Source organism: Boleophthalmus pectinirostris, unplaced genomic scaffold (genome assembly GCF_026225935.1).
Source record: "Boleophthalmus pectinirostris isolate CB_2022bp ecotype Guang Dong unplaced genomic scaffold, ASM2622593v1 HiC_scaffold_18, whole genome shotgun sequence".
Classification (NCBI taxonomy): Eukaryota; Metazoa; Chordata; class Actinopteri; order Gobiiformes; family Gobiidae; genus Boleophthalmus; species Boleophthalmus pectinirostris.
This window is the reverse complement of record NW_026571133.1, coordinates 34,193,717-34,218,694: the sequence shown is the minus strand read 5'-3', so window position 1 is coordinate 34,218,694 and position 24,978 is coordinate 34,193,717.

Here is a 24,978-nt window from a genome sequence, read left to right as displayed (position 1 = left end):
AGCTTGCTAAATTGTGAGTTAGAAACGCTGAACTCCTTGTTTTTGTAATCAGAGCGAGCAGAGAGCCACAGTCCAAGCATTTTGAGTGAAACTGAATCTTTGTTTATCCAAATGGAGAGATTGTGCCGTTCCAACAGCAAGTAGATATAAAACAGAAGCAATAGAATAAAAATGTCAAAAGTTATCCAAAATATTCAAGATAGATGTTTTGGTTTTCATATATTCTTTTAGATAACAACTCTCATATTTAAGCATTTGTAACATATTGCATAGTGGGATTTGTTGTTTGGTCTTGGTGTCAGTGATCACAGTGTTTCTTCTCACAATTATTGTAACTAGAATTTGATAGCATGGTTTCTTAAGAGCTGTAGTGGAGGAAGAAGAAGTAGTAAAAGTACAGATGCCAGAGCAAAAAATATGAAAATAAATGTAAAAGTATCACATGAAAAGTCTACTTAAGTAAACATATTAAAGTACCTGCTGAAAAATATACTTAAAGAATACAAAGCAGAAGAATTTCTTGCACATTTTGAGATCTATATAAAGCTTCAAATGTATAGATTGTTAAACAAATTTGTATTGAATTTTGGTCAACAGAAGCTATTGAATCTATGATTTTTTTTAGCAGTTTTTTTGTGCATTTTTTGTTTGCTCAAATTTTTAAGTTGATAAAAAACAAACAAACAAACAAACAAAAAACTCAGCCTATTCAGCAGGTCTCAAACTAAAGACTTTTACTATTTAGTCCATTTCAAAAATGTAATGGAGTTTAAGTACAGATACTTGCTCTCAAATGGAGTGAACTATCCACTTTAAAGTTTAAGTAAAGTGAAGTACAGATACCTAAAAAATTAACTTAAGTACTGTACTTTACTAATATTTAATAGTTACATATATTTAATTACAGTCCACCACTGGGATAGTCCGGAATTTTGGACATAGGACCTTATTTCCTAATGAGCCAGAGTGTTGGAGACACGTGGAGACATTTAAAAAAATATTTCATCCAGTCCTTGTATTTGCAGAGGTCGCTGGTGCTAGGCTAGTGCATGTCAATGGCCATAGTTAGCCTGACACTGAAAACAGTCTTACCCACTCCACAAAACAAATACAACTTGCTGCTGCTGCTCAGACATAAACAGAGGTGTAGTGGGTGTGGTACGTGGGGTTACGCCGTAACAAAATGTCAACCCAGAGCTATTGGCAATGGTAAAAACAACCTGCACAGGCTCATGATATCTGCAGTACTGTCCTATAGTGACCTGCCACATGAAGGGACCAGGACTGAACCAGGACTAAAACTGATCTAAATCAGGACTAAACTAGAACTAAACCAGGACTGAGTGTCAGGTCGGGCCCATAGGTGCACCCACGTAGACCGTCGCGCAGCCGTCACTCAATCATGCTTTGCGGACCCCCTGCTCTATGGGTTCAGGGTTCTTTCTTTGAAGTCTAATGTTAGTCCTGGTTCAGTCTTGATTTAGACCTGGTGTAGACCTGATGTGGTCCTGGTTTAGACCTGGTTTAGTTCTGGTTTAGTCCTCCTGGTTCAGTCAGGAATCGCGTACCCCCACTTAAAAAATCCCCACTACATCACTGGACGTAAATCCTTCAAATGCAAGGTTGGTTTTACTTCTAAAATGATTCTATCGACACAGACATTTACATCAATAGTCTGGTGTAATAGATTTGCTCCGGTTAGCCTGCCACAAAAACCAAAAAGCAAATCTGTTATTACACCAGACTGTCGATGTGAATGTCTGTGTCAATAGAATCATTTTATTAGTAAAACCAACCTTGCATTTGAAGGTTTGAGGGCAGGTTTTATGTCTGAGCAGCAACAGCGAGTTGTACTCCCTGATAGAAAGCTTGGCAGCAGCGGACTGATATCACCTAGCACCTATCTTAACGGCAAAGTAAAATTCCGCTTCTGCTGAGAAAATAGTCCCTCAGCGTGTGACGAGTCATGCGTTGCAAGGTTAGTTTTATTTCAAACATTATTCTATGAGCACAGACATTTACATCGACAGTCTGGTGTAATAATAGATTTGCTTCGGGTGTTTTGTTTAGTGTGTTTTTAGTGGCAGGATAACTATGGCCATTGACATGCACTAGCCTAGCACCAGCGACCTCTGCAAATACAAGGACTGGATGGAATATTTTAAAAAGTGTCTCCAGACATTTCCAGCACTTTGGCTCACTAGGAAATGAGGTATGTCCAAAAATTCCAGACTGTCCCTTTAAGAGTCATGCTTTTCCTTTGACATTTTAACTATATCAAATGAACCCAATTTCCTTGATTATCTTCCATTCATCAATTGAGCCGAGCAAGGAGTACAGATGAACACTTCAATACAAATCTTGTGTTCTTTGAAATGTTACACCCTCAACCCTGCGCCACATCTGAGAACATTTATGGAGGTGTTTCGAATAAACAAGCCCACATAATTACTGCAATAATGACTGGGAGCTCAATACTTATATTCAAGTACTTCTACCTTTCATTTGAGTTTCTGCCACAAACTCAGATGCTACTTTTTCAGTCAGTTTGAAATAACAAAAACGGCTTCAGTTTAACACAACAGTTAAGATGAGCAGAGTGATATAAACCAGTGAATCTTAAAGGTATACTGTGTAACTTTCTGGTGGAAGGTTTGTCAAATGCTTTTCACAAGAGAGATGTTATTGCTTTGTCTGGAATGTTTCACAGTATGGTATTAAACCTTTCTATCTTCATGGAGACTAAATCAGACCAAGTTACAGGTCAGATGTGCGGAGAGGCGACCCCGCTCACAGTCAGAATGTTAGGTTAGGTTGCGTTATTTGTATCCGTAGTTACATTTTTTTTGCAGATTTGAGAGGCAGGTCCCACATTTCACATTTCATTCATCCACATTATATGCAAATAAACACCTATAAAAACACAATTACAAAATAAAGTGTTACAGAGCTCCAGTGCAGAGTGGGTTTGTTCCATAAACACTTAGTTAAATTCATCCATCACACTTGACTAAAATCACAATAAAGATGAAGTATATAAAAACACACGATTTTTCCAAGACAAACTACTGATAAAATTGGTAGATAAATAGATTACAATTCATTCATGAGTATGATCGCAGCTGGAAGCTCCTTGTAAAATGTTTCTTTCTAGATCTTGGGACTAAAAGCCTCTGACCAGGGGGAAGCAGCTGAAACTCTGAATTTAGTGGATGTTGCACATCTTTTAAAATCCTCTGGGACATCCGCTGTAACTGTCTTGAGTACAGAGAGTCCAGACGCTCTGAGGATGAACAATCACCTCACTCGCCCATTTAACCAACTGATTCAGGGAGTTCTTGTTTTTAGCAGAGACGCTCCCAAACCATGAGACCAATGAAAAAGTGAACACTGATTCCATAAACGTTTTATAGAACAGTGTCATCATGATTCTATCTACATGGTAAAAGGACAACTTCCTCAGACAATGAAGTCGCTGGTGCTTCTTTTACACACTGCAGTACAATTATCATCAAAGCTCAATTTTGAATCAATGAGTGTTCCAAGATACTTATAGAACTTATCTATACTTATATATGTTGTTTTTCTAGGAATTTTTGAGCAGTAACACCACCTGTAATTAAATACACGTAAGGAAGAGCTGTGGAACATTCGACAGAGCAGTGACATATCCATAGAAACAAGTATGTGACAAACCCCCATCCAAAAAGTTACACAGTGCACCTTTAACCACATGGGCCCCACAGTCAGTAGAATATAATGTACTTAATATAAGATTATGCCCCGGGTACATTTAGTCCCAAAGATCAAACTGACTCCAGGTATATTTTTGATGAGGAAACAACAGAAGATCAGAAAAATAGCAAGATATAGGCACTTTAACCATGAGCATCTGAATTTCAACAGTTCAAATCCCATTCCTGGCTCTGATAGAACATTCAAATCCACTGGTCCACAAGTTGGCGGATTGGTCCCAGCTCCCCTAAATGAATACTGTTGCTATGTCCTTGGGCAAGACACTTAGCCCCTGGTATGTGCGTGTAAGAGTCATTCCTTGCCTTGAAAGTAGAAAAGTGCTGTATAAATGTCACCATTTATCAGCATTTATCTCGACTCTACTGTGTTTTGGTATTGCAGTTTTATGGGGGATTTGACAAACTGAGAAAAATATATCATGACTTTAAACTTTACGGAGATGACAACAAAGATATAACAAAGATTTACCTATGAATAGTATATTAGTAGGTCAGTTCTTCAAATGGCTTGTAATGTCTTGATCTTTATGGCGATGAACCAGTGAACCAGCAGCCCCATTGGTTATTCTCCACGATGTTTACACAGGTCAAATCATTGCATGGAGCCATATATTTATGTTTGTGTATGGAGATAAGGAAGGCCCCATTCAAATATTATGTTAGCAAGCAAAGGTTTCAATCAAGATACAGTGAAAAGGAAATCTTTTCAGTGTAAACAATAATAAAATGGCTATTGTTTTGATGGTTAATGCTGATGGTGAGGGTAGAGAGTGAAACAGTGACGGGCCGTGAAGAAAAAAACATGTAAAATAGTGTGACGTGAGCTCAAAAGTGGCCTCATTTAACACAGCTCTCTGCACTCCTGTTTTAGGCTTAATAGTTATTTTGGTTTTGAATGAAAACTTGAGTATAGACTGCAGGAGAAGGGTAAAATTAATGTCCCAGTCAACATTAAAGGGGCCCATATTACGGAGTCTTCTCTCTCCACGTTGCAAAGTCATGCGGTAATACGGAAAGTGCTTCCCTGTGTTGTTAGGCTTGGATGATTTCAGCCCTAGGATCACCATCTATACTAAACAAAAGGTAAAAGGCAGCTCCTAACTTGAAATCTACTGCTTCATGACATCACGAGATGGAACTGAGCATTTTGAGCTTTAGAGATGTAGACAGACTAATACTAAAGTGTTACTCAAACCCATGTGAATGAAACAAAACACAACTCCAGGTATGTGTGAAAAATCCCTCAGCTGTCTTGGTAGAATTCATGGCAAAGGAGAAATTCAGTTTGTTGACTGGACAAAAGTTTATTTGTCCGAATATGTTTTGCAGCTCATCCAAGCTGCTTCTTCAGTTCTGGACAGAATCAAACTATCTCTAATCACAAGAATATATCAAGACCATGAGAATATCATTAGACAAATACACTGGACATCAAAATAATACAGCCGAAATTGGTAAAGGGTCATTTGTTTGGACTGAATGTGTGAGTGAATGATAGCCTCCTAGGACCTGGCGTCTGCATATATGAACATATATGTCCAACACATTTTGGGTTGTTCAGGCCTTGTTCAGGTGCACTGTGTTCCATCAAAATGATTAAAACATACAATTAATATTTTATATATATGATATGTGGATATATAAATGTAAAAATATAAAAACATTACAAAAATATAATTCTTTGTTTTTGCACTCATCAGGTCCCAATCAGTCCAAATAACAAAGAGAAATCAATAAAGTATGCCATGCAAGAGTCTGGGTCTTAGGAGGTTAAGTATTTTAGATATACTGTAGTAGGCATCAAAAGGAGGTCCGGGGTTTTACGAGCTGGATTACAGTGGTGTGGCCAAAGACCTGAGGGTTAGATGGGGTGAGGGAGAGAGAGGAAATGGAAGGAAAAGGTCTGCACTAGAGGAGACACACAAGGCTAGACAAACAAGCTAGGGCCAGGGACGTGAATGACATTACAAAATCAACACGGACTCCAGGCAGGGGCGCGAAGACAGCTGATTACAAACCATCAACCAGAACACCTCCATAAAGGCTGTTATAAAAGGCATCACGAATGAAAATATCATATCGAACCTTGCATTTCTTTTGCCTGGGATCCAGAATACAGACTTTTTCAATGCTTTGGTCACTGGTGAATCTCCCTGAGTTCAGATGGGTGTGATTGACAGGTGGATTAGCCAGTCACAAACCTGCATGGTCTGTCTGTATTACAACAAATATGCCTGTTTAAAAAGGGAGACAAAAATCACTTTATCCAAAGTCAAAGAGTGATGAGCGACGTTGCATCTTTATAACGTGTTCAAGAATTGTACAGTATATTTTGGATCCCAGGCAAGAAGGATTGATTTTCCAGTAGCAATTTTATTTTTGTCTATATGAAAAATGACTATAAAACCACGTTTACCTAAAACATTGTCTTGAAATACCGAACAATGGCAGGGAAATTGTGGTATACTGGATTTATAGAATGAGGTTAGGCAATACCGCGGCTGCACAAAGGGAAGTGTCTACAGTACACAAAGACCGAATAGATAGATTCAGACAGGGCTTTTTGTCTTCAAGAAAACAGATCTCACTGGAGTTTCCTTATTCTATTACATAGCCAATCCAAGTCAAATTTTCAATAACTCAAAAAAACTGCTGCAAAACCAAAGCAGAGTGCCGTCTTTCATCATAAAAACATTAAATTCAATTAAGGAAGGAAAAGGAAACCAGATTGTGTGGAGAACATGAAAGCGATTCTCAGTAGCTCTATCAGGTTGTAATGTTAAACAGAAAATATACAATGGTAGCAGTTTATGTTAGCATTTACTACAACTTTCCACTTCTGCTTTAGTTTTTTTCTTTAGAGAAGTATGTATAAAAAGGTGAGTGAAGGCAGTGGCTTAGTATTTAGATTGTTTGGCTAGTTCGACAAAGATAAACAATGTCATCTTTGCTTTGACTGCTGTGAAGCTGTTATTGTGTCACTGGGCAAAACACTTCACTCATCTTGCCTATGTATGAATATAAATGTGCATCTTTGTTATGATCCCAGAGACTGACTGGTAGATTGACAGTTTTGCCTGTGTTAATTTACCTTATAGGGCAGATGCAGCTACAGAAAAGAGTGGAGTTATTAAAGCCCCAACATGTAACCTTTTAGCCAAAATACAGTAGAAAAAGCGTAACTTTTTTAAAATGGTCAGTGTTTTTATTGCACTGAAAAAAAGAATAGAAAAACATACATTTTTACAGTGATCGAGCTTGCATCTCCACAAACCTAACTCTTATTTGGGCCTCTACCTGATTGTCTCCATGGAAATATTTTGTTACTTTGTCTGATATTCCACTGCATGGAACAAAACTAATCGATCTCAATGGAGAAATTTTCTAAGTATTGTTTTTATTTTTACTCTCTGTTTGCAGAGAATCATGCAGATGATATGCCACTTCCAGAAAGTTACACAGTGTTTAAATAATGCCCTTTAAGACTGACATATTTTTTTTTATATAATTGAGTAATTAAAGAAGAGCTAGTGTGCTTTTGTCTGCTATATAGTTTTAATCTATGACATCCGTAGATCATTATGGCATAATTTGCACATTTTATACCACAATATTAATCTCGAATAACAAATTAAAAAAAACAATTCCTCTGACTTTTGAATCAGAAAACTGCAGTGTCTGAGCTGGTGATGCCGTAAATGTCCTTTATAACAAAATGAGTATGCTGTCAAAGTCTTTAGTATCACTGATTAAAGAAGATCAAACTGGGGAACAAAGTTAGTAGAGACCAGTGGGCGTGTGTTGGTGAAAACGGCAGTTGACTGGAAATATGGTGTCTTAAAGATAAGCAATTAAAGATTGGTCAAACATGCACGAATTACTCCAAATACAACTTTGGGGAGTAAATGTTGAGGTGGAAAAAATTCTGAAAAGTCAATTTGCGTAATAGATCTGCTTTAAAGAATAGTGAAGAAAAAACAAACAAACAAACAAAACTAGGGATAAACCATTTTATATAGCACAGAATATAAAAGGAAAATGTACAAAACAACACACAAACCACATGTACATTCTCTTCTTAGACATAAACTCAAAATCAGAACAAACAAACATAAAAATAGCTTCTTATGATATTTCATGAAAGTTTTTCCGTTTCTCTCCCCTCCCTCTCTCTGCCCCATAACTTTCCCTTTATTGCTCTAATCACTGTCTGTCTTACTGAATGAGCCTGTTCCAGATGCTTGCAGCCGCGATCCGCACGACTTCGCGTGTTTGCAACCCCGACACCACCTCTCCGGGATATTGTCCGAGCAGAAAGCACGCTATGAGCTGGAGATGACAGACTGGCCCTCCACTGGCTTCCTGTGATGTGCGCTAATAGCCTTTTCACCACAAATGACCATGCTGGTGATGAAGTGTGTTTCTTTGTAATGGACTATCATATATCGTTTTACAACCCCTTCCCGCTATAGCAAAGAACACTCAGGGCTTTCCCCGTTGCCAGGCTACCGCTGTAAATGAGGAGAAGGCACAGTTCAAACAGGATTAGAATAATAGCTTGGGTTTACTGTATTGTTTTACAAGCATGACAAGCTTCTCAAGTACGCCATTAGACTTACATAAACTTTATTGATCCACAAGGGAAATTACTGGTTCACTCTTTACAGCAGGTGCCCCAAGGTGGACTGACAGAAACGTCGCAACCGTATGACATTAAACAGCTCTACCTTACATTTATGCAATTACAGGTGTTTTATAGCTCAAAAATACCTTGAAAAAACTGGTTTTCTGACAGCGCGAGGTTGCCCGGAATACAAATATGGAACTTGCTTCAAATTTGCCCCTGTAACTGCCAGCCTTGACAAGCTTCATTTCATTATCCCCAATCTCGTCCTTTCGGTCATTACCCAGAGCTCATGATCGTAGATGAGGGTAGGAACGTAGATTGCCGATGCTGCACCGATCCGCCTGTCAATCTCATGCTCCATCCTCTCCTCACTCATGAACAAGACCCTGAAATACTTGAACTCCTCCACTTGAGGCGGGGACTCTCCACCCACCCGGAGAGGGCAAGCCACCTTAGACGGTCGAGAACCATGGCCTTGGACTTGGAAGAGCTGATCCTCAAATTTAATAGTTATTTTGGTTTTAAATGAAGACTTGAGTATCGACAGAAGGTGAAGGGTGTAAAACTGGCTTTCTGACGGAGCGAGGTTGCCTGGAATTTCAAATATGGAACTTCCTTGACAGGCTTCATTTGACTAGACCTGAACGATATGGGGGACGTCACAGTCCCTTAGTCCACTTCTATGGTCTATAGTTGAGAGTAAACGCTGCCATACACTACAGGATTTTTCAGTCTTTATAACTATTTTTAAATGTGTGACAAAAAGCACACACCACAAACACAAGGAGAATCTTAAGAGGTTTAAAATGTCAGATGTCTGCGTACCACAGGCTATAACGTTGTGAGTGTACCTCGCATCAGCTGTTTCCTGTCTACAGTAAAACCACTCGCTTTGAGACTCTTGAGTGTTCAAAAGATCAGTGCACTGCACTTCTAGTTTAGATACAAGTCAAAACTGAGTTATTATTATTTGTGAAATGTGGTGCAGTACTTCAGATACAATTTTAATACACAGAAGGCTGGTGATAAAGTACACAGCAAGTAGAGTCGCTATGGCTAATGTGCAGCTTCACCTCGATCCATGCGGAGTTTGGATGTAAACAGACACATGTAAGGAGCTACTCTCGCCTTTTTACTTCCAAAGAATGCCTCAAACTGGATTAATAGCTATGTTTTGTGGACTGGGTGTTACTATTTCTGAACAACAAATTCTATGGATAATGTGGATGAGACACTGCAGTTTATAGTTATAACTTTGAGAGGTGATGAATAATTATTTTTGCTGTTTCCTGACTTTGAATGTTGCACCTCTGTGTCCATCACTCCTCTGCTCCTGACGCTCTGCTGATGTTTGGTGGTTACGACAGTGCAGATTAGAATCACAAAGACACTACACACATTCATAATCACACATGAAGACAAAAAGTCGGGTCACACCTCCTCAAACTCAGGGAGAAGCAAATCTCAGCCAAAATCGGGCAAATTCTCCTGTAGAGTGTGGCGGCCTTAAAAGGTAACAGGGTGTGCTTGGCCGGATGCGACTGGCTGTCAGATGAGTATAAATTCAATCTTCATAGATGAATTTTTGTGTCAATTTATTCATACAGGATACATCTCAGATCAGAAGAAAAGTGAGTCATTTCCAAACCAAACTAATCATAAATCATTTTCTGCAATGAATAATTTATCATCTGAAATTTTATAAGGCCACAAAGGCTACATAAACATCAGAAATACCCCCAAAATATGACTTAAGTCCTACTCATGTGCTAGTTTCCGTTGTTTTCAAATGTGTCTTTATGGTTGAGGGGAAGTTGCCATGGCACCCAGTCATTCATCATGTGACCGAGGTATACGGTTTCCCTCGAACTCTGTGATTAAAGATACTATGTTTAAATTGTAGGAGATTTACCCCAAATTGACTCATGGGCTTAGTACAATATCAGCAGTAATTCTTAGCCTTTTAAGCACTCATGTTTCCATTACTCAAGGGGAAATTGCACTGATTTGTTTTGGTGTCGTTATACCATAATCTTAAGCATAGCTACTACCACAGTTCTTCCACTGCGTGAGGTTTTTAGTTTAGGTTGAATTAAAGGATCAGAAGAAAATGTAGCTCTGTATGTGCAATATATCAGGAGCAAAGGGGATAGAAGGAATTGGGTTTTGGAACAAGTTTAAAAAGTAACAAAAAGTGTAAAAAAAAGAACTTTGGGGTTTCATTTCAGTCATCATGTGAGTGTAAAAGGAACTAGTGGATAAAGCGCATTTGATCACAAAGTCAGAAGAAAGAGAAATAGGTATACAAGAACAAGTTTAAAAAGTAAAGAGTGTAAAAAAGAACTTTGGGGTTTCATTTCATTCATCATGTGAGTGTAAAAGGAACTAGTGGATAAAGTGTGTATCCAAATATAATCTTATAAATGCTGGCTTCATCTAAGTGTAAAACATTTGATCACAAAGTCAGAAGAAAGAGAAATAGTATGCGTAGCTATATGATGCTTTGGATAAGAGCCGAGCATTGGCTGTCCACTTCTGGTTTGCTTCACATCCAAAATTTCCTACAAATGAATACTAACATGTCAAAGGGTTTGTATGGGCTAGGGATGACCTACTTCCTCCATTCATGGTTTCACAATTACAGCCCCCAGGTTTAGGGAATACCTGAATACAATTGCATTTACAGACATCTTGCTTCAACGGCCTGTGTGAAAATGAGACGGTGTAACCCTTCATTCGTCCAGGAGTGGTTCATTGTAGAGAGGGTTTGTGGTCATCTGGAAATAGCTTGAAACACTGGGAATTTCTTCTACTCTAAGCAAACTTGCCCTGCCTTTGTTTACAGTTTACAGCAAACAAGGGCAGAGCAGTTTCACTTTGGGGTTGGACTTAGCTAGCCTGATTCATCAGCCGGTTTCACTTCGTAGAAACCGTCTGACCTTGCAGCATTAGGATTCGTTCACTCGACGATAGGCGGGTACTTTTTTTCATTTAACCGTTCACTGCTATTTGGTCGTGACGTATGTAATGCGTCGCTAACGGAGCTAACTGGTGTATTAAGCTTTTCCAAATCCCGTAGGAAGAAGGACAATATCGTCTTTCCCCTTGATAAAATTCACCAGACATTCTCTTTGTTCCAGCTTTAAATCCTCGATCTCGGGAATCCTTGCCAACACAGAATGTATGGCTCTTCACTGATTGGCTGGTGCCCGAACTCGCACTTCCGGGGTTTTTGCGAACAGTCTAGTGTATTCCGGCTCCTGATCTAGTCGCTGGGGAGAAATTAAATTGAGCAGAGGCACTAGGTGGCGCCAGCCTGGCTTGGACTTAGCTAGCTCAGAGTAGGATAAATTCCAAGTGTTTCAAGCCAGTTGAAAATGTCTTCTGGATGGGAACTGAAATGTCTTGATCGTAACAAAAATGTCCCGATGATGACCAATGAAACATTCTCTACGTTAAGTAAAAACATGAACAGGAGTTTCTAGTATTGGACATTAAATCAACCTAACACAAGAGAATGGACTTCTAGAGGTCATTTTAATGTTGGTTCATGTGAGGCAAATGCATCCAATTTGTATTTATAGGGCCTTAACTATGCTATTTTCTGATACACATTATAATATGGTATCCTAATCAAAAATATACCTGGAGTTGTCTTTTGTTTCATTCACACATGTTTAACGCACTTCTCTCAAACAGAAAACATCTTCATGACATCAGGTCGAACAGAGCATTTTCAGCTTTGGAGATGTAGACACACTAATAACGAAGGGTTACTCCAACATGCATGACTTTTTCATAAAAGAATGGTAAAAAATTATTCTGAAAGATGAAAACGGGAATGAATTTGAAGTACTAACAACCACCCAGCAAAGAACTTGTACTTACCCAAACAGTGCAGTAGACTGGGGAGGGGTGGGTGGAAGCCTTGGGTACATCCAGACATGTTTGGGGACATCTGTTTGTTATTGAGTGTCTGTATGGGGTCAGGAGGTCGAGTGTTTGTAGTGCACCACACTCTCACTCAGACACCAGGGTCAGAGCTCCAGAGAAGGCAATGACATCTCCACTACACGCTGTAACATGACATTCAGCGTTAGAGTTTGTGCAGAAGCCAAAGGCAAAGGCAAACCAGACTGATCATGTGTAGAACTCAATTCAGAGTGACACATATATGAAATCACTTATTTAATAATACTGTGTCCTTGTCAAAAACATACCTGGATATTTTTTCTCATGTATTTGAGAAAAATTTGTCTTGCTCCAGTACCAAATGTAAGTGTTTTTTTGTTTTTTTTTGTTTGTTTTTTTAGGTCTGCATTTACTGTAATTTCCAGACTATAAGCCACTACTTTTTTCTCACACTTTAAACCCTGCGGCGAATAAAATGATGCGACTAATATATGGATGGATTATTTGTTTGGCACATTGTCCATTCATATTTATGGTCTATGGTTTGGTAACACAGCAGATGCGTGCAGCCTGAGTGCAGAAAACGCTGCTGTTTGTGCGGGTAACACATGGATCTAGAGTTAACATGAAGTTGTTACACTAGCTAGTGATATTGTCAGTGCACTCAAATAGTTTATCGTCATGTGATAAAATAAGTTATGATGCTAAATTAACATTAATGACAGGGATTATGTCTTACCCGTATGCTTAAATGACGAGAAGAACCATCTCAGACTTCAGTAGCCGAACATCCACTCATACCTGATTGATAAAACTAGCCCCGCTCCCGAGAGAGTCTGGAATCTACTGAAATCCTGCAAGCCACTGACATCATACAGACAGGACATAGGCTCTTGCAGGAGTCATGCGCAGTAGAGCGCGAGAAGAGACGCCAAGGAAGATACTGGTTTAATTGTGTTTTGAACAGTTTTTGCACTTCATACACACACCCTCCTCATGGAAAACACATGAAAAAATGCAGATGATGCAGCTTTTACGTGAACGGCAACTGATGTGGCTGTGGAAGAAGGAACTAGAGCTGCTGCACGTGAGCTCGGCATCATTGAGTCGATAGTGAGATTTTGGCGATGGCAGCATGACAAACTGATTCAATCCAAAAAGATGACAAAAGCTTTCAGAGGAGATAAAAGCAGCTGGCCCGGACTTGAAAACGTTCTTGAAGATGTGGACACCTGCGGCTTATATTCAGGTACGGCCTGTATAAATGTACAATTTTAAAATTTTGTTGAAATTTTGTTGATGCGGCTTATATTCAGGTGCACTCAATAGTCCGTAAATTACAGTAATTAAAGCATTTTATTGTCCAATAATGAGGTGTGTGTTAAGCTACTAGTTGTTGTTAGCTTTACTGTCATGGCAAAACTCTGCACAGGTCTCTGAGAGTTGAGAAAAACACTTATAATTAAGTTGCATAAGGTAAACAAGGAATAACTTTAGATCACTGCAGACCATTGAGAAAAGAAATAGTTTATTTTTCATGGTTTTAAGACTGTAAAAATCAGGTACTATGAAGCTTCTCTGTGATTATTTCAATGCTCAAACGAAGCCTCGTTTATTTCGAATCAAGACAGTACTTTGTTTGAACACCATATTCTCATTGCGTTCATCAAAAGCAGATGAGTATTCCACCAATTTTGCTGTCGCACTTGTTGTCTTTGGCCTATGTCGTCTCACGTCTCCCCTCCCGTGCCTTGAACCCAGATGGTAGACACTGTCTGGTCCCATTTGCAGAGCTGGGGTCTCTGTGCTCTCCTGTCTCGACTGGAGGGAGCACGTATAATGACCAGGCAGGGGTAGACCTCCTGCTGCCCGCAAAGCACTGACCACCACCTCCTATTACCTAAGTGCTGAGTGAAGCAGTCACACAGAACGTAGCTCAAATAACCGTAGAATAACATGGGATGAGAGACTTTGAGAGTGTTTCATAACTGCCTGGTCTGGTTAAAGTGAAGAGGCTCGAGTACCTTTTTGACAATAGTTTAAAAAAGGCAATGCTGTTGTATGGATTTGAAGATTTGTACACAAGTAATTCAACAGAAATGGCAAGATTCATTCATGTAAAATACATAAATCCAAACCCAAACGTTGGAGGTTCAATCTTTGCTGCCAGTTTAGTGTTGTTGTATCCTTGGGCAAGACACTTCTCCTGTGAAAGGAGTATGGATTTGCAGTTTCATTAAGTGGCCACAGAAGATTTATGGTTTGAATGCATATTGTGCCAATATTTAGTGACTTGACTACTGGCAAAAACTGTGTAGTATACCTTAAACACTATGTTACATTGAAGGTGAAGGAGATTTATTTTATTTTATTTTTTTTCTGGGAATCTGCCAGGATTTTGTAAAGATTGTTAAGCTCAGTGTAAGGCTTATTCAAATAAATAAATCATGTAAAAGGGACAGTCTGAAATTTTGGACATAGGACCTCATTTCCTAGTGAGCCAGAGTGTTGGAGACAGGTGGAGACACTTTTTAAAATATTCCATCCAGTACTTGTATTTGCAGAGGTCGCTGGTGCTAGGCTAGTGCTTGTCAATGGCCATAGTTATCCTGCCACTAAAAACAGTCTTACTCACTCTACAAAGCATCCGAGGAAAAACAATTATTACGCCAGACTGTCGATGCAAATGTCTGTGTTGATAGAATAATGTTTGAAATAAAACTAACCTTGCATCACATGAATCTTCGCATGTTGAGGGACTATTTTCAGCAGCAGTGGAATTTTAGTTTGCGGGTAAGATAGATGTTAGGCGATATCAGTCTGTCACTGCCAAGCTTTCTATCAGGAAGTACAACTCGCTGGTGCTGCTCAGACATAAATCCTTCAAATGCAAGGTTGGTTTTATTTCTAAAATCTTCTATCAACACAGACATTCATATCGACAGTCTGGTGTAATAATAGATTTGCTTCGGGTGTTTTGTGGAGTGGGTAAGACTGTTTTTAGGAGCAGGCTAACTATGGCCATTGACATGCACTAGCCTAGCACCAGCGACCTCTGCAAATACAAGGACTGGATGGAATGTTTAAAAAAGTGTTTCCACATGTCTGCAACACTCAGGACTTCATTTCCTAGTGAGCCAAAGTCCAAAATTCTGGACTATCCCTTTAATTTATTAATATTTTTGTATTTGTAAATGGTGTACAGTTGAGCATGCACAAAGCTCAAAAACTGTTCTGTTATAGTGGTCCACAAAGTTAGTTCAAGTTAAAAAATTATGCTAATTACCAGCCTATTTTATTCAAAGACACGTTCAAACTTAAGTTTTGTCAAGAATCTCTCAATTTGTCCGTGGGCTAAAGCCAATCAGACGGCTCTGGTAGCTCCATTCCTGGTTGCAAAGCCCATAATTGAAAGCAGGTCAGGAGCCATGCAAAGATGCTAATGCAGCCCCCACCAGAGAAGGGCAGCGTGGCGCGCCATGGAAAAGCCATTACAGCTGACAGAGAAGGCCTTTTATTTGGAGAACTAAGCTCAGGTTCACATCAGGAACCAATTACCTTCAACTGGCTTACCCCCGCAAGCAGCAGAAGCCGCAGCAGCCACCACCATAGCACCGGACAACCCCCCCTCCATGGGCTTTTTTTTTTTTTTGAGTTGAATTTGTCTATCTGTTTTATAGCACTGTCCGCTGTTTCCTCTCTTTCCGATGGAGCTCTGAGCAGCAGAACTTTGTGGAACAGTCTTTCCTTCCTGTCTCCTCTCTATCTGCTTTCACTCTCTCCACTCTCCTCCACCCTTTTCCTGATGACTTACCTTACCCGAATAGTTTCCCTCCACTTTTTTCTTTTCATCTCGAAGAAGTTTTCACCTGGATTTTCTCAGAATTTATGACTATTAACTGTTTTTTCTTTCTAAGTTGGACAATTTTGACCACTTTTAGCTGCATTGGATTATTAATGAGGACCACATAACATGCAAAATAGACTTTTTTGAACTTTTAACCATGACATTGTTCTCTCATCTAAAGCATACTTGGAGATGTATTTTGCTTCATTCATGCTGATTTCAGTGAGCCCGATTCATCAGCTGGCTTCACTTTGTGGAAACTGTCTGACCACGCAGCATTAGAATTTGTTTGCTCGACAGTAGGCGGGTACTTCTTTTATTTAACCAATCACTGCTATTTGGTCATGATGTATGTAATGCACTGCTAACGGGGCTCTCTGGTATATTAAGCTTTTCCCAAATCCCATAGAAAGAAGGGCAATAATATTTTTCCCCTTGATAAAATTCACCAAACATTCTCTTTGTTCCAGCTTTAAATCCTCGATCTCGGGAATCGTTGCCAACACAGAATATATGGCTCTTCACTGATTGGCTGGTGCCCGAACTCGCACTTCCAGGGTTTTTGCGAATGGTCTAGTGTATTCCGATTCCTGACGTAATCGCTGGAGAGAAATTAAATTGAGCGGACATACTAGGTGGCACCAGCCCGGCTAGGTTTCCGTAACCCTCTGTAAAAAGTCTGAGCCTCACCAGACATTCCATTTGAATTTGAGAGAGCCCGTGTGTTTTTAAATCCAGATATCAGAAACTTTTTAAGCATTTCTGATGTCAAACCCTGTTGATTACTTAGCCACAGTTCTAAATCATGAATAGCCAAAGCAAAGGTACTCAAGAACACATTTAAAGGCCAATAATAACACAAATAGTGCATAATATTCCTACTTTAACATTCTAGTATGCCAGTTATTTCATACAACATATGTATGCAATATTATTATGGATGGTTCGATCCTAGCATTCTTGGAATTGCATTGTTGTATACTGTTGCACCAATGACGCAGTTTACACCCTCAGCAACTGCTATCTCAGATTGTTGCGAATTATGTATCTCATATTTCAATGCATAACACTGCATTGAAGAAATTATGGTCTAAGAAACTGTCCAAAAGAAAGACATTAACAAAGACCAATAGCAATGTAAGAAGCAAATGGAAAAAAGTTAAATGGAACTTGTCCTGTGCTTCGGTGCTCCTTCTCTGGGAAACAAAACCAAACAGCGGGGGTGAGGGAGGGTCCACAGTTTGGGCCAGGGGCACATTTTGTCAACAAAGGTCCAGCCAGTAGTACACCAGACGCAATTATAAGTCATGCCAATTCTTGTCTTTGAAGCTGTAAAATGAAGCTATTTTTCAAACTTTATGTGATTTTTTTCCAAACTAATGTATCACCCTGGATATACCATGCTGACTCTAATGTTCTTGGTTAAATGTCTATTTAATTACTGTCCATGTTAGTTTCAGCCTGGACACATAAATGAGAATTGACAGGAACCAGACTAATTGCTAAAAGAATTAGAATGGCCGGCAAGGACAGCGCTGCCATAAACCATTAACCCAATGAACCGCAATGAGAAAAATACATCTGTAACTATTAACGGCTCATTACAACCTCATGAAAATCCAATTGGTATTGACATATAGTTGCCCATACTTATATTCCTTTCACCTCACAGTTTCTTTAGTGCACTGCTTGCGTTTTGAAATCCCAGGTTTGGTGAGGAGTGGCCACAGAAATGCGTGTGGTTTGGTGTGAGAAGCAGCTGCACATGTACTGCGGCCTGTGCCATGGCTGTGGCTGAGCCTGCCGCGGTGCTGCCATGTAAACACCAGGCTCAGCGGCACAGCTGTGGTCAACCTCACACTCCCAGTGCTCTTCTGCCGGAGCATGACCAGCTCTGTTCTCTTTCACAGCTTTGCCTTCAGTCCTGTTTCCATTTGGCCATTGCTTTTGTAAGTAAACTGTAGAGTGACAACAAAAGATGTGTTTTGCTAGACTTTGCTATGGTCATTAGTGGCTTACTGCAGGAGAATGTGTGCTGGAATGTCTATGTAATATCTAATGTATGTCTTTAGATGTAAGATTTTAAGTCTATATACTAGCAATCATTTCTGCACTTTTTCCCAATACTCCAGCATAAACATTGCCAGCTCCCTCTACTGCCATTTGTGTTATGCATTTCAAAATACATGAATATCAGAGTTACCATGGTTTCAAAATGCAGAATAATTAGGGGTGTAACGATATCCAAGTCTCACGATGCGATCACGTCACAGTATGAACCTCACAGTCCAATATTTATTGCAATATTGTGGGAAAGCTCATGATATAAGTAAGGAGGAACAATATCCAATCATACAATAATAGCCTTGACAAGACTTAATCCAAAGAACTAAGACTTAAAAGTGCTTAGAACTGTTATTTCTTCCTGTAGTCTTCACTAAAATGGAGCAAAGGATCATGGTCTATGTAGTTCCCTCTGTCTTTTTTTAAGCTATTGCTGCACTATAACTCTTAATATAAGCAAAGGGACTTGTGATTCGATATATTGTGATGGTCCACGATATTATTGTGAGAACTCTGACGATACGATATCACAATATTTCGGTTATTGTTACATCCTTAAGAATAATGCATGATTATGTAAAACTTTAAGATGGATATTTATTATGCACATTGGAAGTATTCTATCCTCTGTATTTCACCAATATTTCTGAGTCTGGGACAAACTGAAAACACCTTATCTGTGTCAACCAACTTCCTCACATTCAAGTCTGCAACAACGGCTAACAATGCTAACAGAATGCAACACTGTTCACAAGTGCTGCAGTGAAAATGTGATACCCCGCTTGACCCGGTTAGCCTGAGATCTCTTTGAACAAATCCACTTGCTCCTTCTAAAATACCAGCATTTTATATTTAGCTAACAAAGTGTCTGGGCTAAGGTTACGGCAACATTGCGGCTAGCGTTAAATATCACTAAATCCATTGTGCGACTTATTTGAGATTTTCCTTCGAATAACGTTCCCACATCTTACAGACTGCTGCCAGTGCTTAAACCTCAACCACAGGACTGTGGTTAGAGAGTGGATGGCAGCAGACAGCAGCTTTGAGCATATGCAGACGCCATGTTGCTCAAATTTGTACATACATGCAAATTTGTGTGCTCATATCCTGTAGCGGGCAGCAGGTAAACACGTGGAGGTCTGCTTTCAATCTGGTATAGAAGCCACTGTCAGACATTCTTGGATAAAAGGTGATTTGCTTTAATGGTGGAGGAGAGGATGTGGGACTATACCTCCTATTGTGACACACTGCTGACACCGTGCTACTTAGAGGGACTGTGTGAACAACATCAAGCCCCTAAAACTTTAAGGCGAGGGGTGTGGGAAGTGAACATCTCAGCAGGACCAGTCTGGTACATGGGCCAAGGTGCTGCGTCAATAAAAGAGGAACTTGAAGAAATCAGAGTTTTTTCATTGTTATTTTATGGTAAATAGTCACATTTTTATACAGCACGGCACTGAAAAGTGTTTTACATCAAGGAACCACTCACCCATTCCACACACATTCATATTCCAGTGTACGCAGGCACAGGGGCGTGGTGGGTTTAGTGTCCTGTCTGAGGACACCATGGCTATGGTCACACTGCAGCCTGAAGTGACACAAATCAGATTTTTTCACCCCTGTGCGTCCTGTATCTGATCTTTTAATGACAATCCGATTTTTTCAAATGCAACCCAGGTCACTTGGACATGTGCTCCTAAAACCAATACGTATCCGATCTTTTGACATGCGACTTCAGTCTAAACGGCCATGTCACATTCATCCCACCTACACGTCATCAACAAGCTCACAAATGTACACAAATATACTTCTCGTCATATAAAGATTGTGTATGAACTGTCAGTGAAGCAGCGAAGCACATAGCAGTCCCACCGCTCTCAGCTGCAACTCCGCACCCACATGTTCCTTTCTACGGACGTTGCTCCCACTGCCCCACAAAACGTCATAGCCAAAAATCTCGTCTTTCTACTTCTCAATCTCTTCCTTAAAACAAATAAGCTGTACAGTTCTGGCTCCAGTACGAGAGCAACTTTAAAATCGCCTCCATGTGCATGCAGGATACTTTTGGGGCGTTTAAAATTCACACTGAAGTTCACATACAAGTCGCATTTAATTGAAAATGGGAAAATGGGAAAGACATTGCAAAAAAATCGGATTTCACAAAAAAATCCAAATTGAGCGTTTAGCCCTGCAGTCTAAACGTAGCCCACGACAGTATTCATCTATGAGAGCTGGGATCACAGTGGATCTGCTCAACCAATTATGTTTATGTTGAGAGCAGGATTTGAACCGGCAACCTTCAGATCAGAGTACGAACTGAGCTACTGTTGCTTTTTATTTTGTGGTAAAACATATTTAAATATCATTTAAAGCAGCCATGGTTAATTTTGGACAAACCCCTGCTGCGTTAGGGGTTGTGTGTGGAGCTCAAGAGTGACCACCCAGCCCATGGTCTCAAAGTAAATTTCTCATTTTCAGACTGAAAAAAAATACCCTAATAATAAGTCACAAGACCTAATGTTATTTTAATCTGTTTCTGAAACTTTATAAACTGCAAAGTTATTAAAACATTTCACCGTCTATGGGAAAAAAATAATGGAAACTTTGCTTCTGGAACTGGAGCGGGCGGCCACTGTTGAGCTCCCTGTACCAGCAACTTTGGGCATTGCGTGAGCTGGACCCCCAAGGAAAGGGTGTTGACATGAACAGGCATTTAATCTCACAATAATTTATCCCCAAGTGTGCCACAGGGGCTGAGTGGAAAGCACTTTCTCAACAAGAAGGTCCCAGGATTGGTTCTCTGACTGTGGAGATGCATGTTCTCCCAAATGTTCTTCTGAAGTTCTGAGCACTGTCATTTTTCTTTATTAAGAAAACCATTAACCAAGTTCTCCAGCTAAGGCAGTAACACAACCAGGCGGGCTCCACCTAATGCCTCCAATCAATTTCATTTCTATCCAGCAACTGGGTCAGGAATGGGAATACACTAGAGGGTTTGCAAGAACCCTGGCCAATCAGCGAAGAGCTGTGTGGTACAGCACAACAGTAAACAAAGTGGTCAAGATGAATGTTCACATTCTGTGCAACAGTTCCCAAGATTGAAGATTTAAAGCCGGAACAAAGAGAATGCTTGGTGAATTTTATCAAGGGGAAAGAAGTTATTGTCCGTCTTCCTACAGGATTTGGAAAAAACTTAATATACCAGTTAGCCCCGTTAGCGGTGCATTACACACGTCACGACCCAATAGCAGTGACTGGTTAAATAAAAAGTACCCGCCTTCCGTCGAGCGAATGAATCCTAATGCGGTGAGGTCAAACGGTTTCCAAGAAGTGAAACCATTTGATGAATCAGGCTAGTCCTAACCAAAGCTATGGCTCAAGATGTAAAGATCGGGTGATATATTATTGCCCACTGCTGAAAACCAGTGTTTTGCATTTGTTTAGGTATTTAGTATTAAACTACAACGCACACATATAGATTCTGATTTTACATTTAGTTCTTGTAAGCTGCAATATTTAGCAGCATATATGTAACAGTATAATTACAGAAAGACAAAGGCTATACTGAGTTGACCTGTTCAAAACATCACACCTGAGAGGCCCCATCTTCATATTTTCTGAACACTCAATACAGGACAAGATTAAAAAATACAACTTTGAGTAAGATAATGATAGTAGAACACTGATTTAATTTTATTTAGGCTGTTTATATCATTCCAAAATACCTAGAAATACAAGCAATTCTTCATGAGTGAGCTTGCCCCTTGATCAATTTCATCTGTAACTTGTACCTGATTGATGTTCTATCCTGCTGTTTCCATAGAGAGAGACAAGGTTATAATACCATAATGTGGAGCATTATCAGCAAAACTACAACATCTATATGGAGACAAACAGCAGGCGTCGTACGGTTCACCAGAAAAGTTACGCAGTGCTGTTTTAGCTGACAGAATGAACATAAATTATTACTCATTCTTCAGATTTTAAGGCAATGAAGGCATAAATCAGAAGTCATTTAGGTTGTCAGGTAAGAATTTCTACGAATCTTTTTACCTCCCATTTCTGCTTACCCCATCAGTACTGTCTATCTTCTTTTCATCTCGCTCCCTCCACTCCTCCATCTGTCTGCTACGTCTGTCTATCTGCAGTGTACTTAGTGTGATTTATAGGGACTGCACGACTGTGGAGACTCTGGTTTGGGCTTTGATGTCCTCACCACCACAAGACCTTTGGTAACACTCGCCTCTCAGTTCTGCTGCCAGAATATTCAAAAAGAACGAAGGAGCTTATGAGAGATGGAGAAACGGAGAGACAGAGGATGCAGCGGAGATGTAAGAGTCCTAAAAACAGAAGAGCAGGACAGAGAGAGGAGGAGGAGGAGGAGGAGGAAGGGAGAGTCGAGAGGAAGTGGTCCCAACCCAAAGAGGTAAAAGAAGCCCTTGTCCACTCCAACAAAGTCCCATTTGAGTGTGGTGGAGTTTGTTGGTCAGTCTGTCACCTCAGAGTCATTCCCACGATTCCAGGTTTAGAAAAGCCACGGGACATAAACCACAATATAGGAGCTTTAATATTAAGGTTAAATAGAGAACTGTAATCTAATATCAAAGCTTTTATACAGTATTTAGCTTTCCACCAGGTTTTATAAGATTGCTTTAGAACACCTCGGCTTCTATATTTCTTGTTGGGTGTGTTGCGAGTGAAGAAATAGTGCCACATTGTCTGCAAAGTGGCGTGAAAAAGTCTGGTGAAGGAAAATTAGGCTACAAAAAAGGTACTTTGATGGCTGAAATCATCTTTTTCTTTCTCTTTTTTTCCTCTTTTTTTTCTCTTTTTTGTGCACATAAAGTAGGAGACACAGAGAAAAACAAGTTATAACAATACAATATGACTTTTTCTTTACTCAAACCAGCCCCCCTCCCATTAATCACCACCCTCGTGCCATTGTGACAGAGGAAAAAAAATTAATATAAAAAATAAAATGTATTATTAGTTAAAATAATACAATTAATTAGTAAATTAAATTAAATAAATACAAATAAATACAGGGAAAAGAAGGGGATAAAAATTAAAAGTGAATAAGTAAATAAAAAAAAAAAAAAAAAAAAAAAGGATGAAATTATCGTAAAAATCCATGGACATAAAACATAGAGAAGAACTTCCAGGATTACCACTACTGACCGGATGCAAATTCAGATGAGTGTTTTGAGATCAGAAACTCTAGATATAATAGATTACTCAGATATTTTCAGCAAAGGTCAACTAAGACCTGTGTGTATTTGATGAAAAGAACTAAATGCAACATGCTTAAAATCCCATTATTTTGCGTGCTTCCAAAAAAAAAAAAAAACCCAAAAGAAAACAAACAAAAGTGAATACATTTTCAGTAATTTAGAGAAAAAAACTATATGGAAATAAACAGACCAAAAGAGGGATGTTGGAACAATACCCAGGCTCCCCATAAACAGTGAGTTAAATTGACTTATTTTCAAGCCAAACTCACTGTACCAGGCCTCGTGCATTTAACTCAAAGTACAATGAAACAGTCTGGTGCTCTGTGCTAAAATCTACTATTTAGATGCTTCCCAGGGCTGTAGTGGTTTAAGGCGTCAAACATATGTGGTTGCTCTGCAGCGTAGCTTTACTCCCATTTGCTCGACCATTTGCTGAATGTCTCTACCCTCTTTGTTCCCATTTCACGCTACAGCTGTCTTGAATCTTCTTAAAACTGAAATAAAACACTCTAGGAAGTTCTTACACAAAATTGACTTTTCAGAGCTTTGCACTAGAGGTCTGCGCAGGACAGAAATTTCAAGCCCGCTCCCACCTGTGTCCGCAAAGAATTGTAATTTTCAGTCCAGCACCCACCCGCATCTGTGACACTTTGTCCCGCTCCCGTCCACAAGTCCCGCAATATGAAGACGTTCACTTTCTTAAGCTCTGTCAAATAAGGAGAAGCGGAAAGGAATTGTCTAAAATGTGCGTGAGATTAGACCACGTTTAGCCTGCTTAAAATGTTTTTATTGATGCCAAATAAAATATCCAGCACAAATGATGTATGATAAGCAAACATTAATCATTTGTATATTTTACTCTACACACATATTTAGTTTGCTGGACTGCAGTTTAACATCCCACTCGCCCACTCCCGTAGTCCCACTCCCACCCACGCCTGCAATGAGCTTCCAAAATGTGTCCCGCACCCCACTGTTTTGTGTCGGGAGGCCCGCGGGAGTACAGCGCTCTACTTTGCACCATTATAATTTTTCCTCATCAAAAACATGCCTGAAAGGAGGTTTTATATGTTGTCCATGCATGTTTGAGTAATCTTGCGGTCTCTCGAGTTCTTTTCACATCCTCCTTATAGTTAGGTGTACAGTCCAACGCTCAGCCCACAAACTTATGTAACCCATGCGTGGTCATTTTCCATAAATATACAAAAGCCAGAAACAAAACAATACACTACAACTTCACAAACCTGATACGATGTACAGTATCATTAATGAAATGCGTACTGATTGTGTTAAGGAGTCAGAGCTTCACAAATCAAAGTGAAACTAATTAAACATCTTAATTTCTTGTTTTTGGTGAATAGATGATTTTCAAAGCAACCAAAGCTACCAAGATGATTTAATGATATTATTTGTTCATTTATACCCAGTGTTGGGAAGGTTACTTTTAAAATGTATTCCCCTACAGATTACAGATTACATACCCCAAAATGTAGTTTTGTAGTCCATTAAATTACTTAAAAGTGAGTAACGTAATCTGAATAC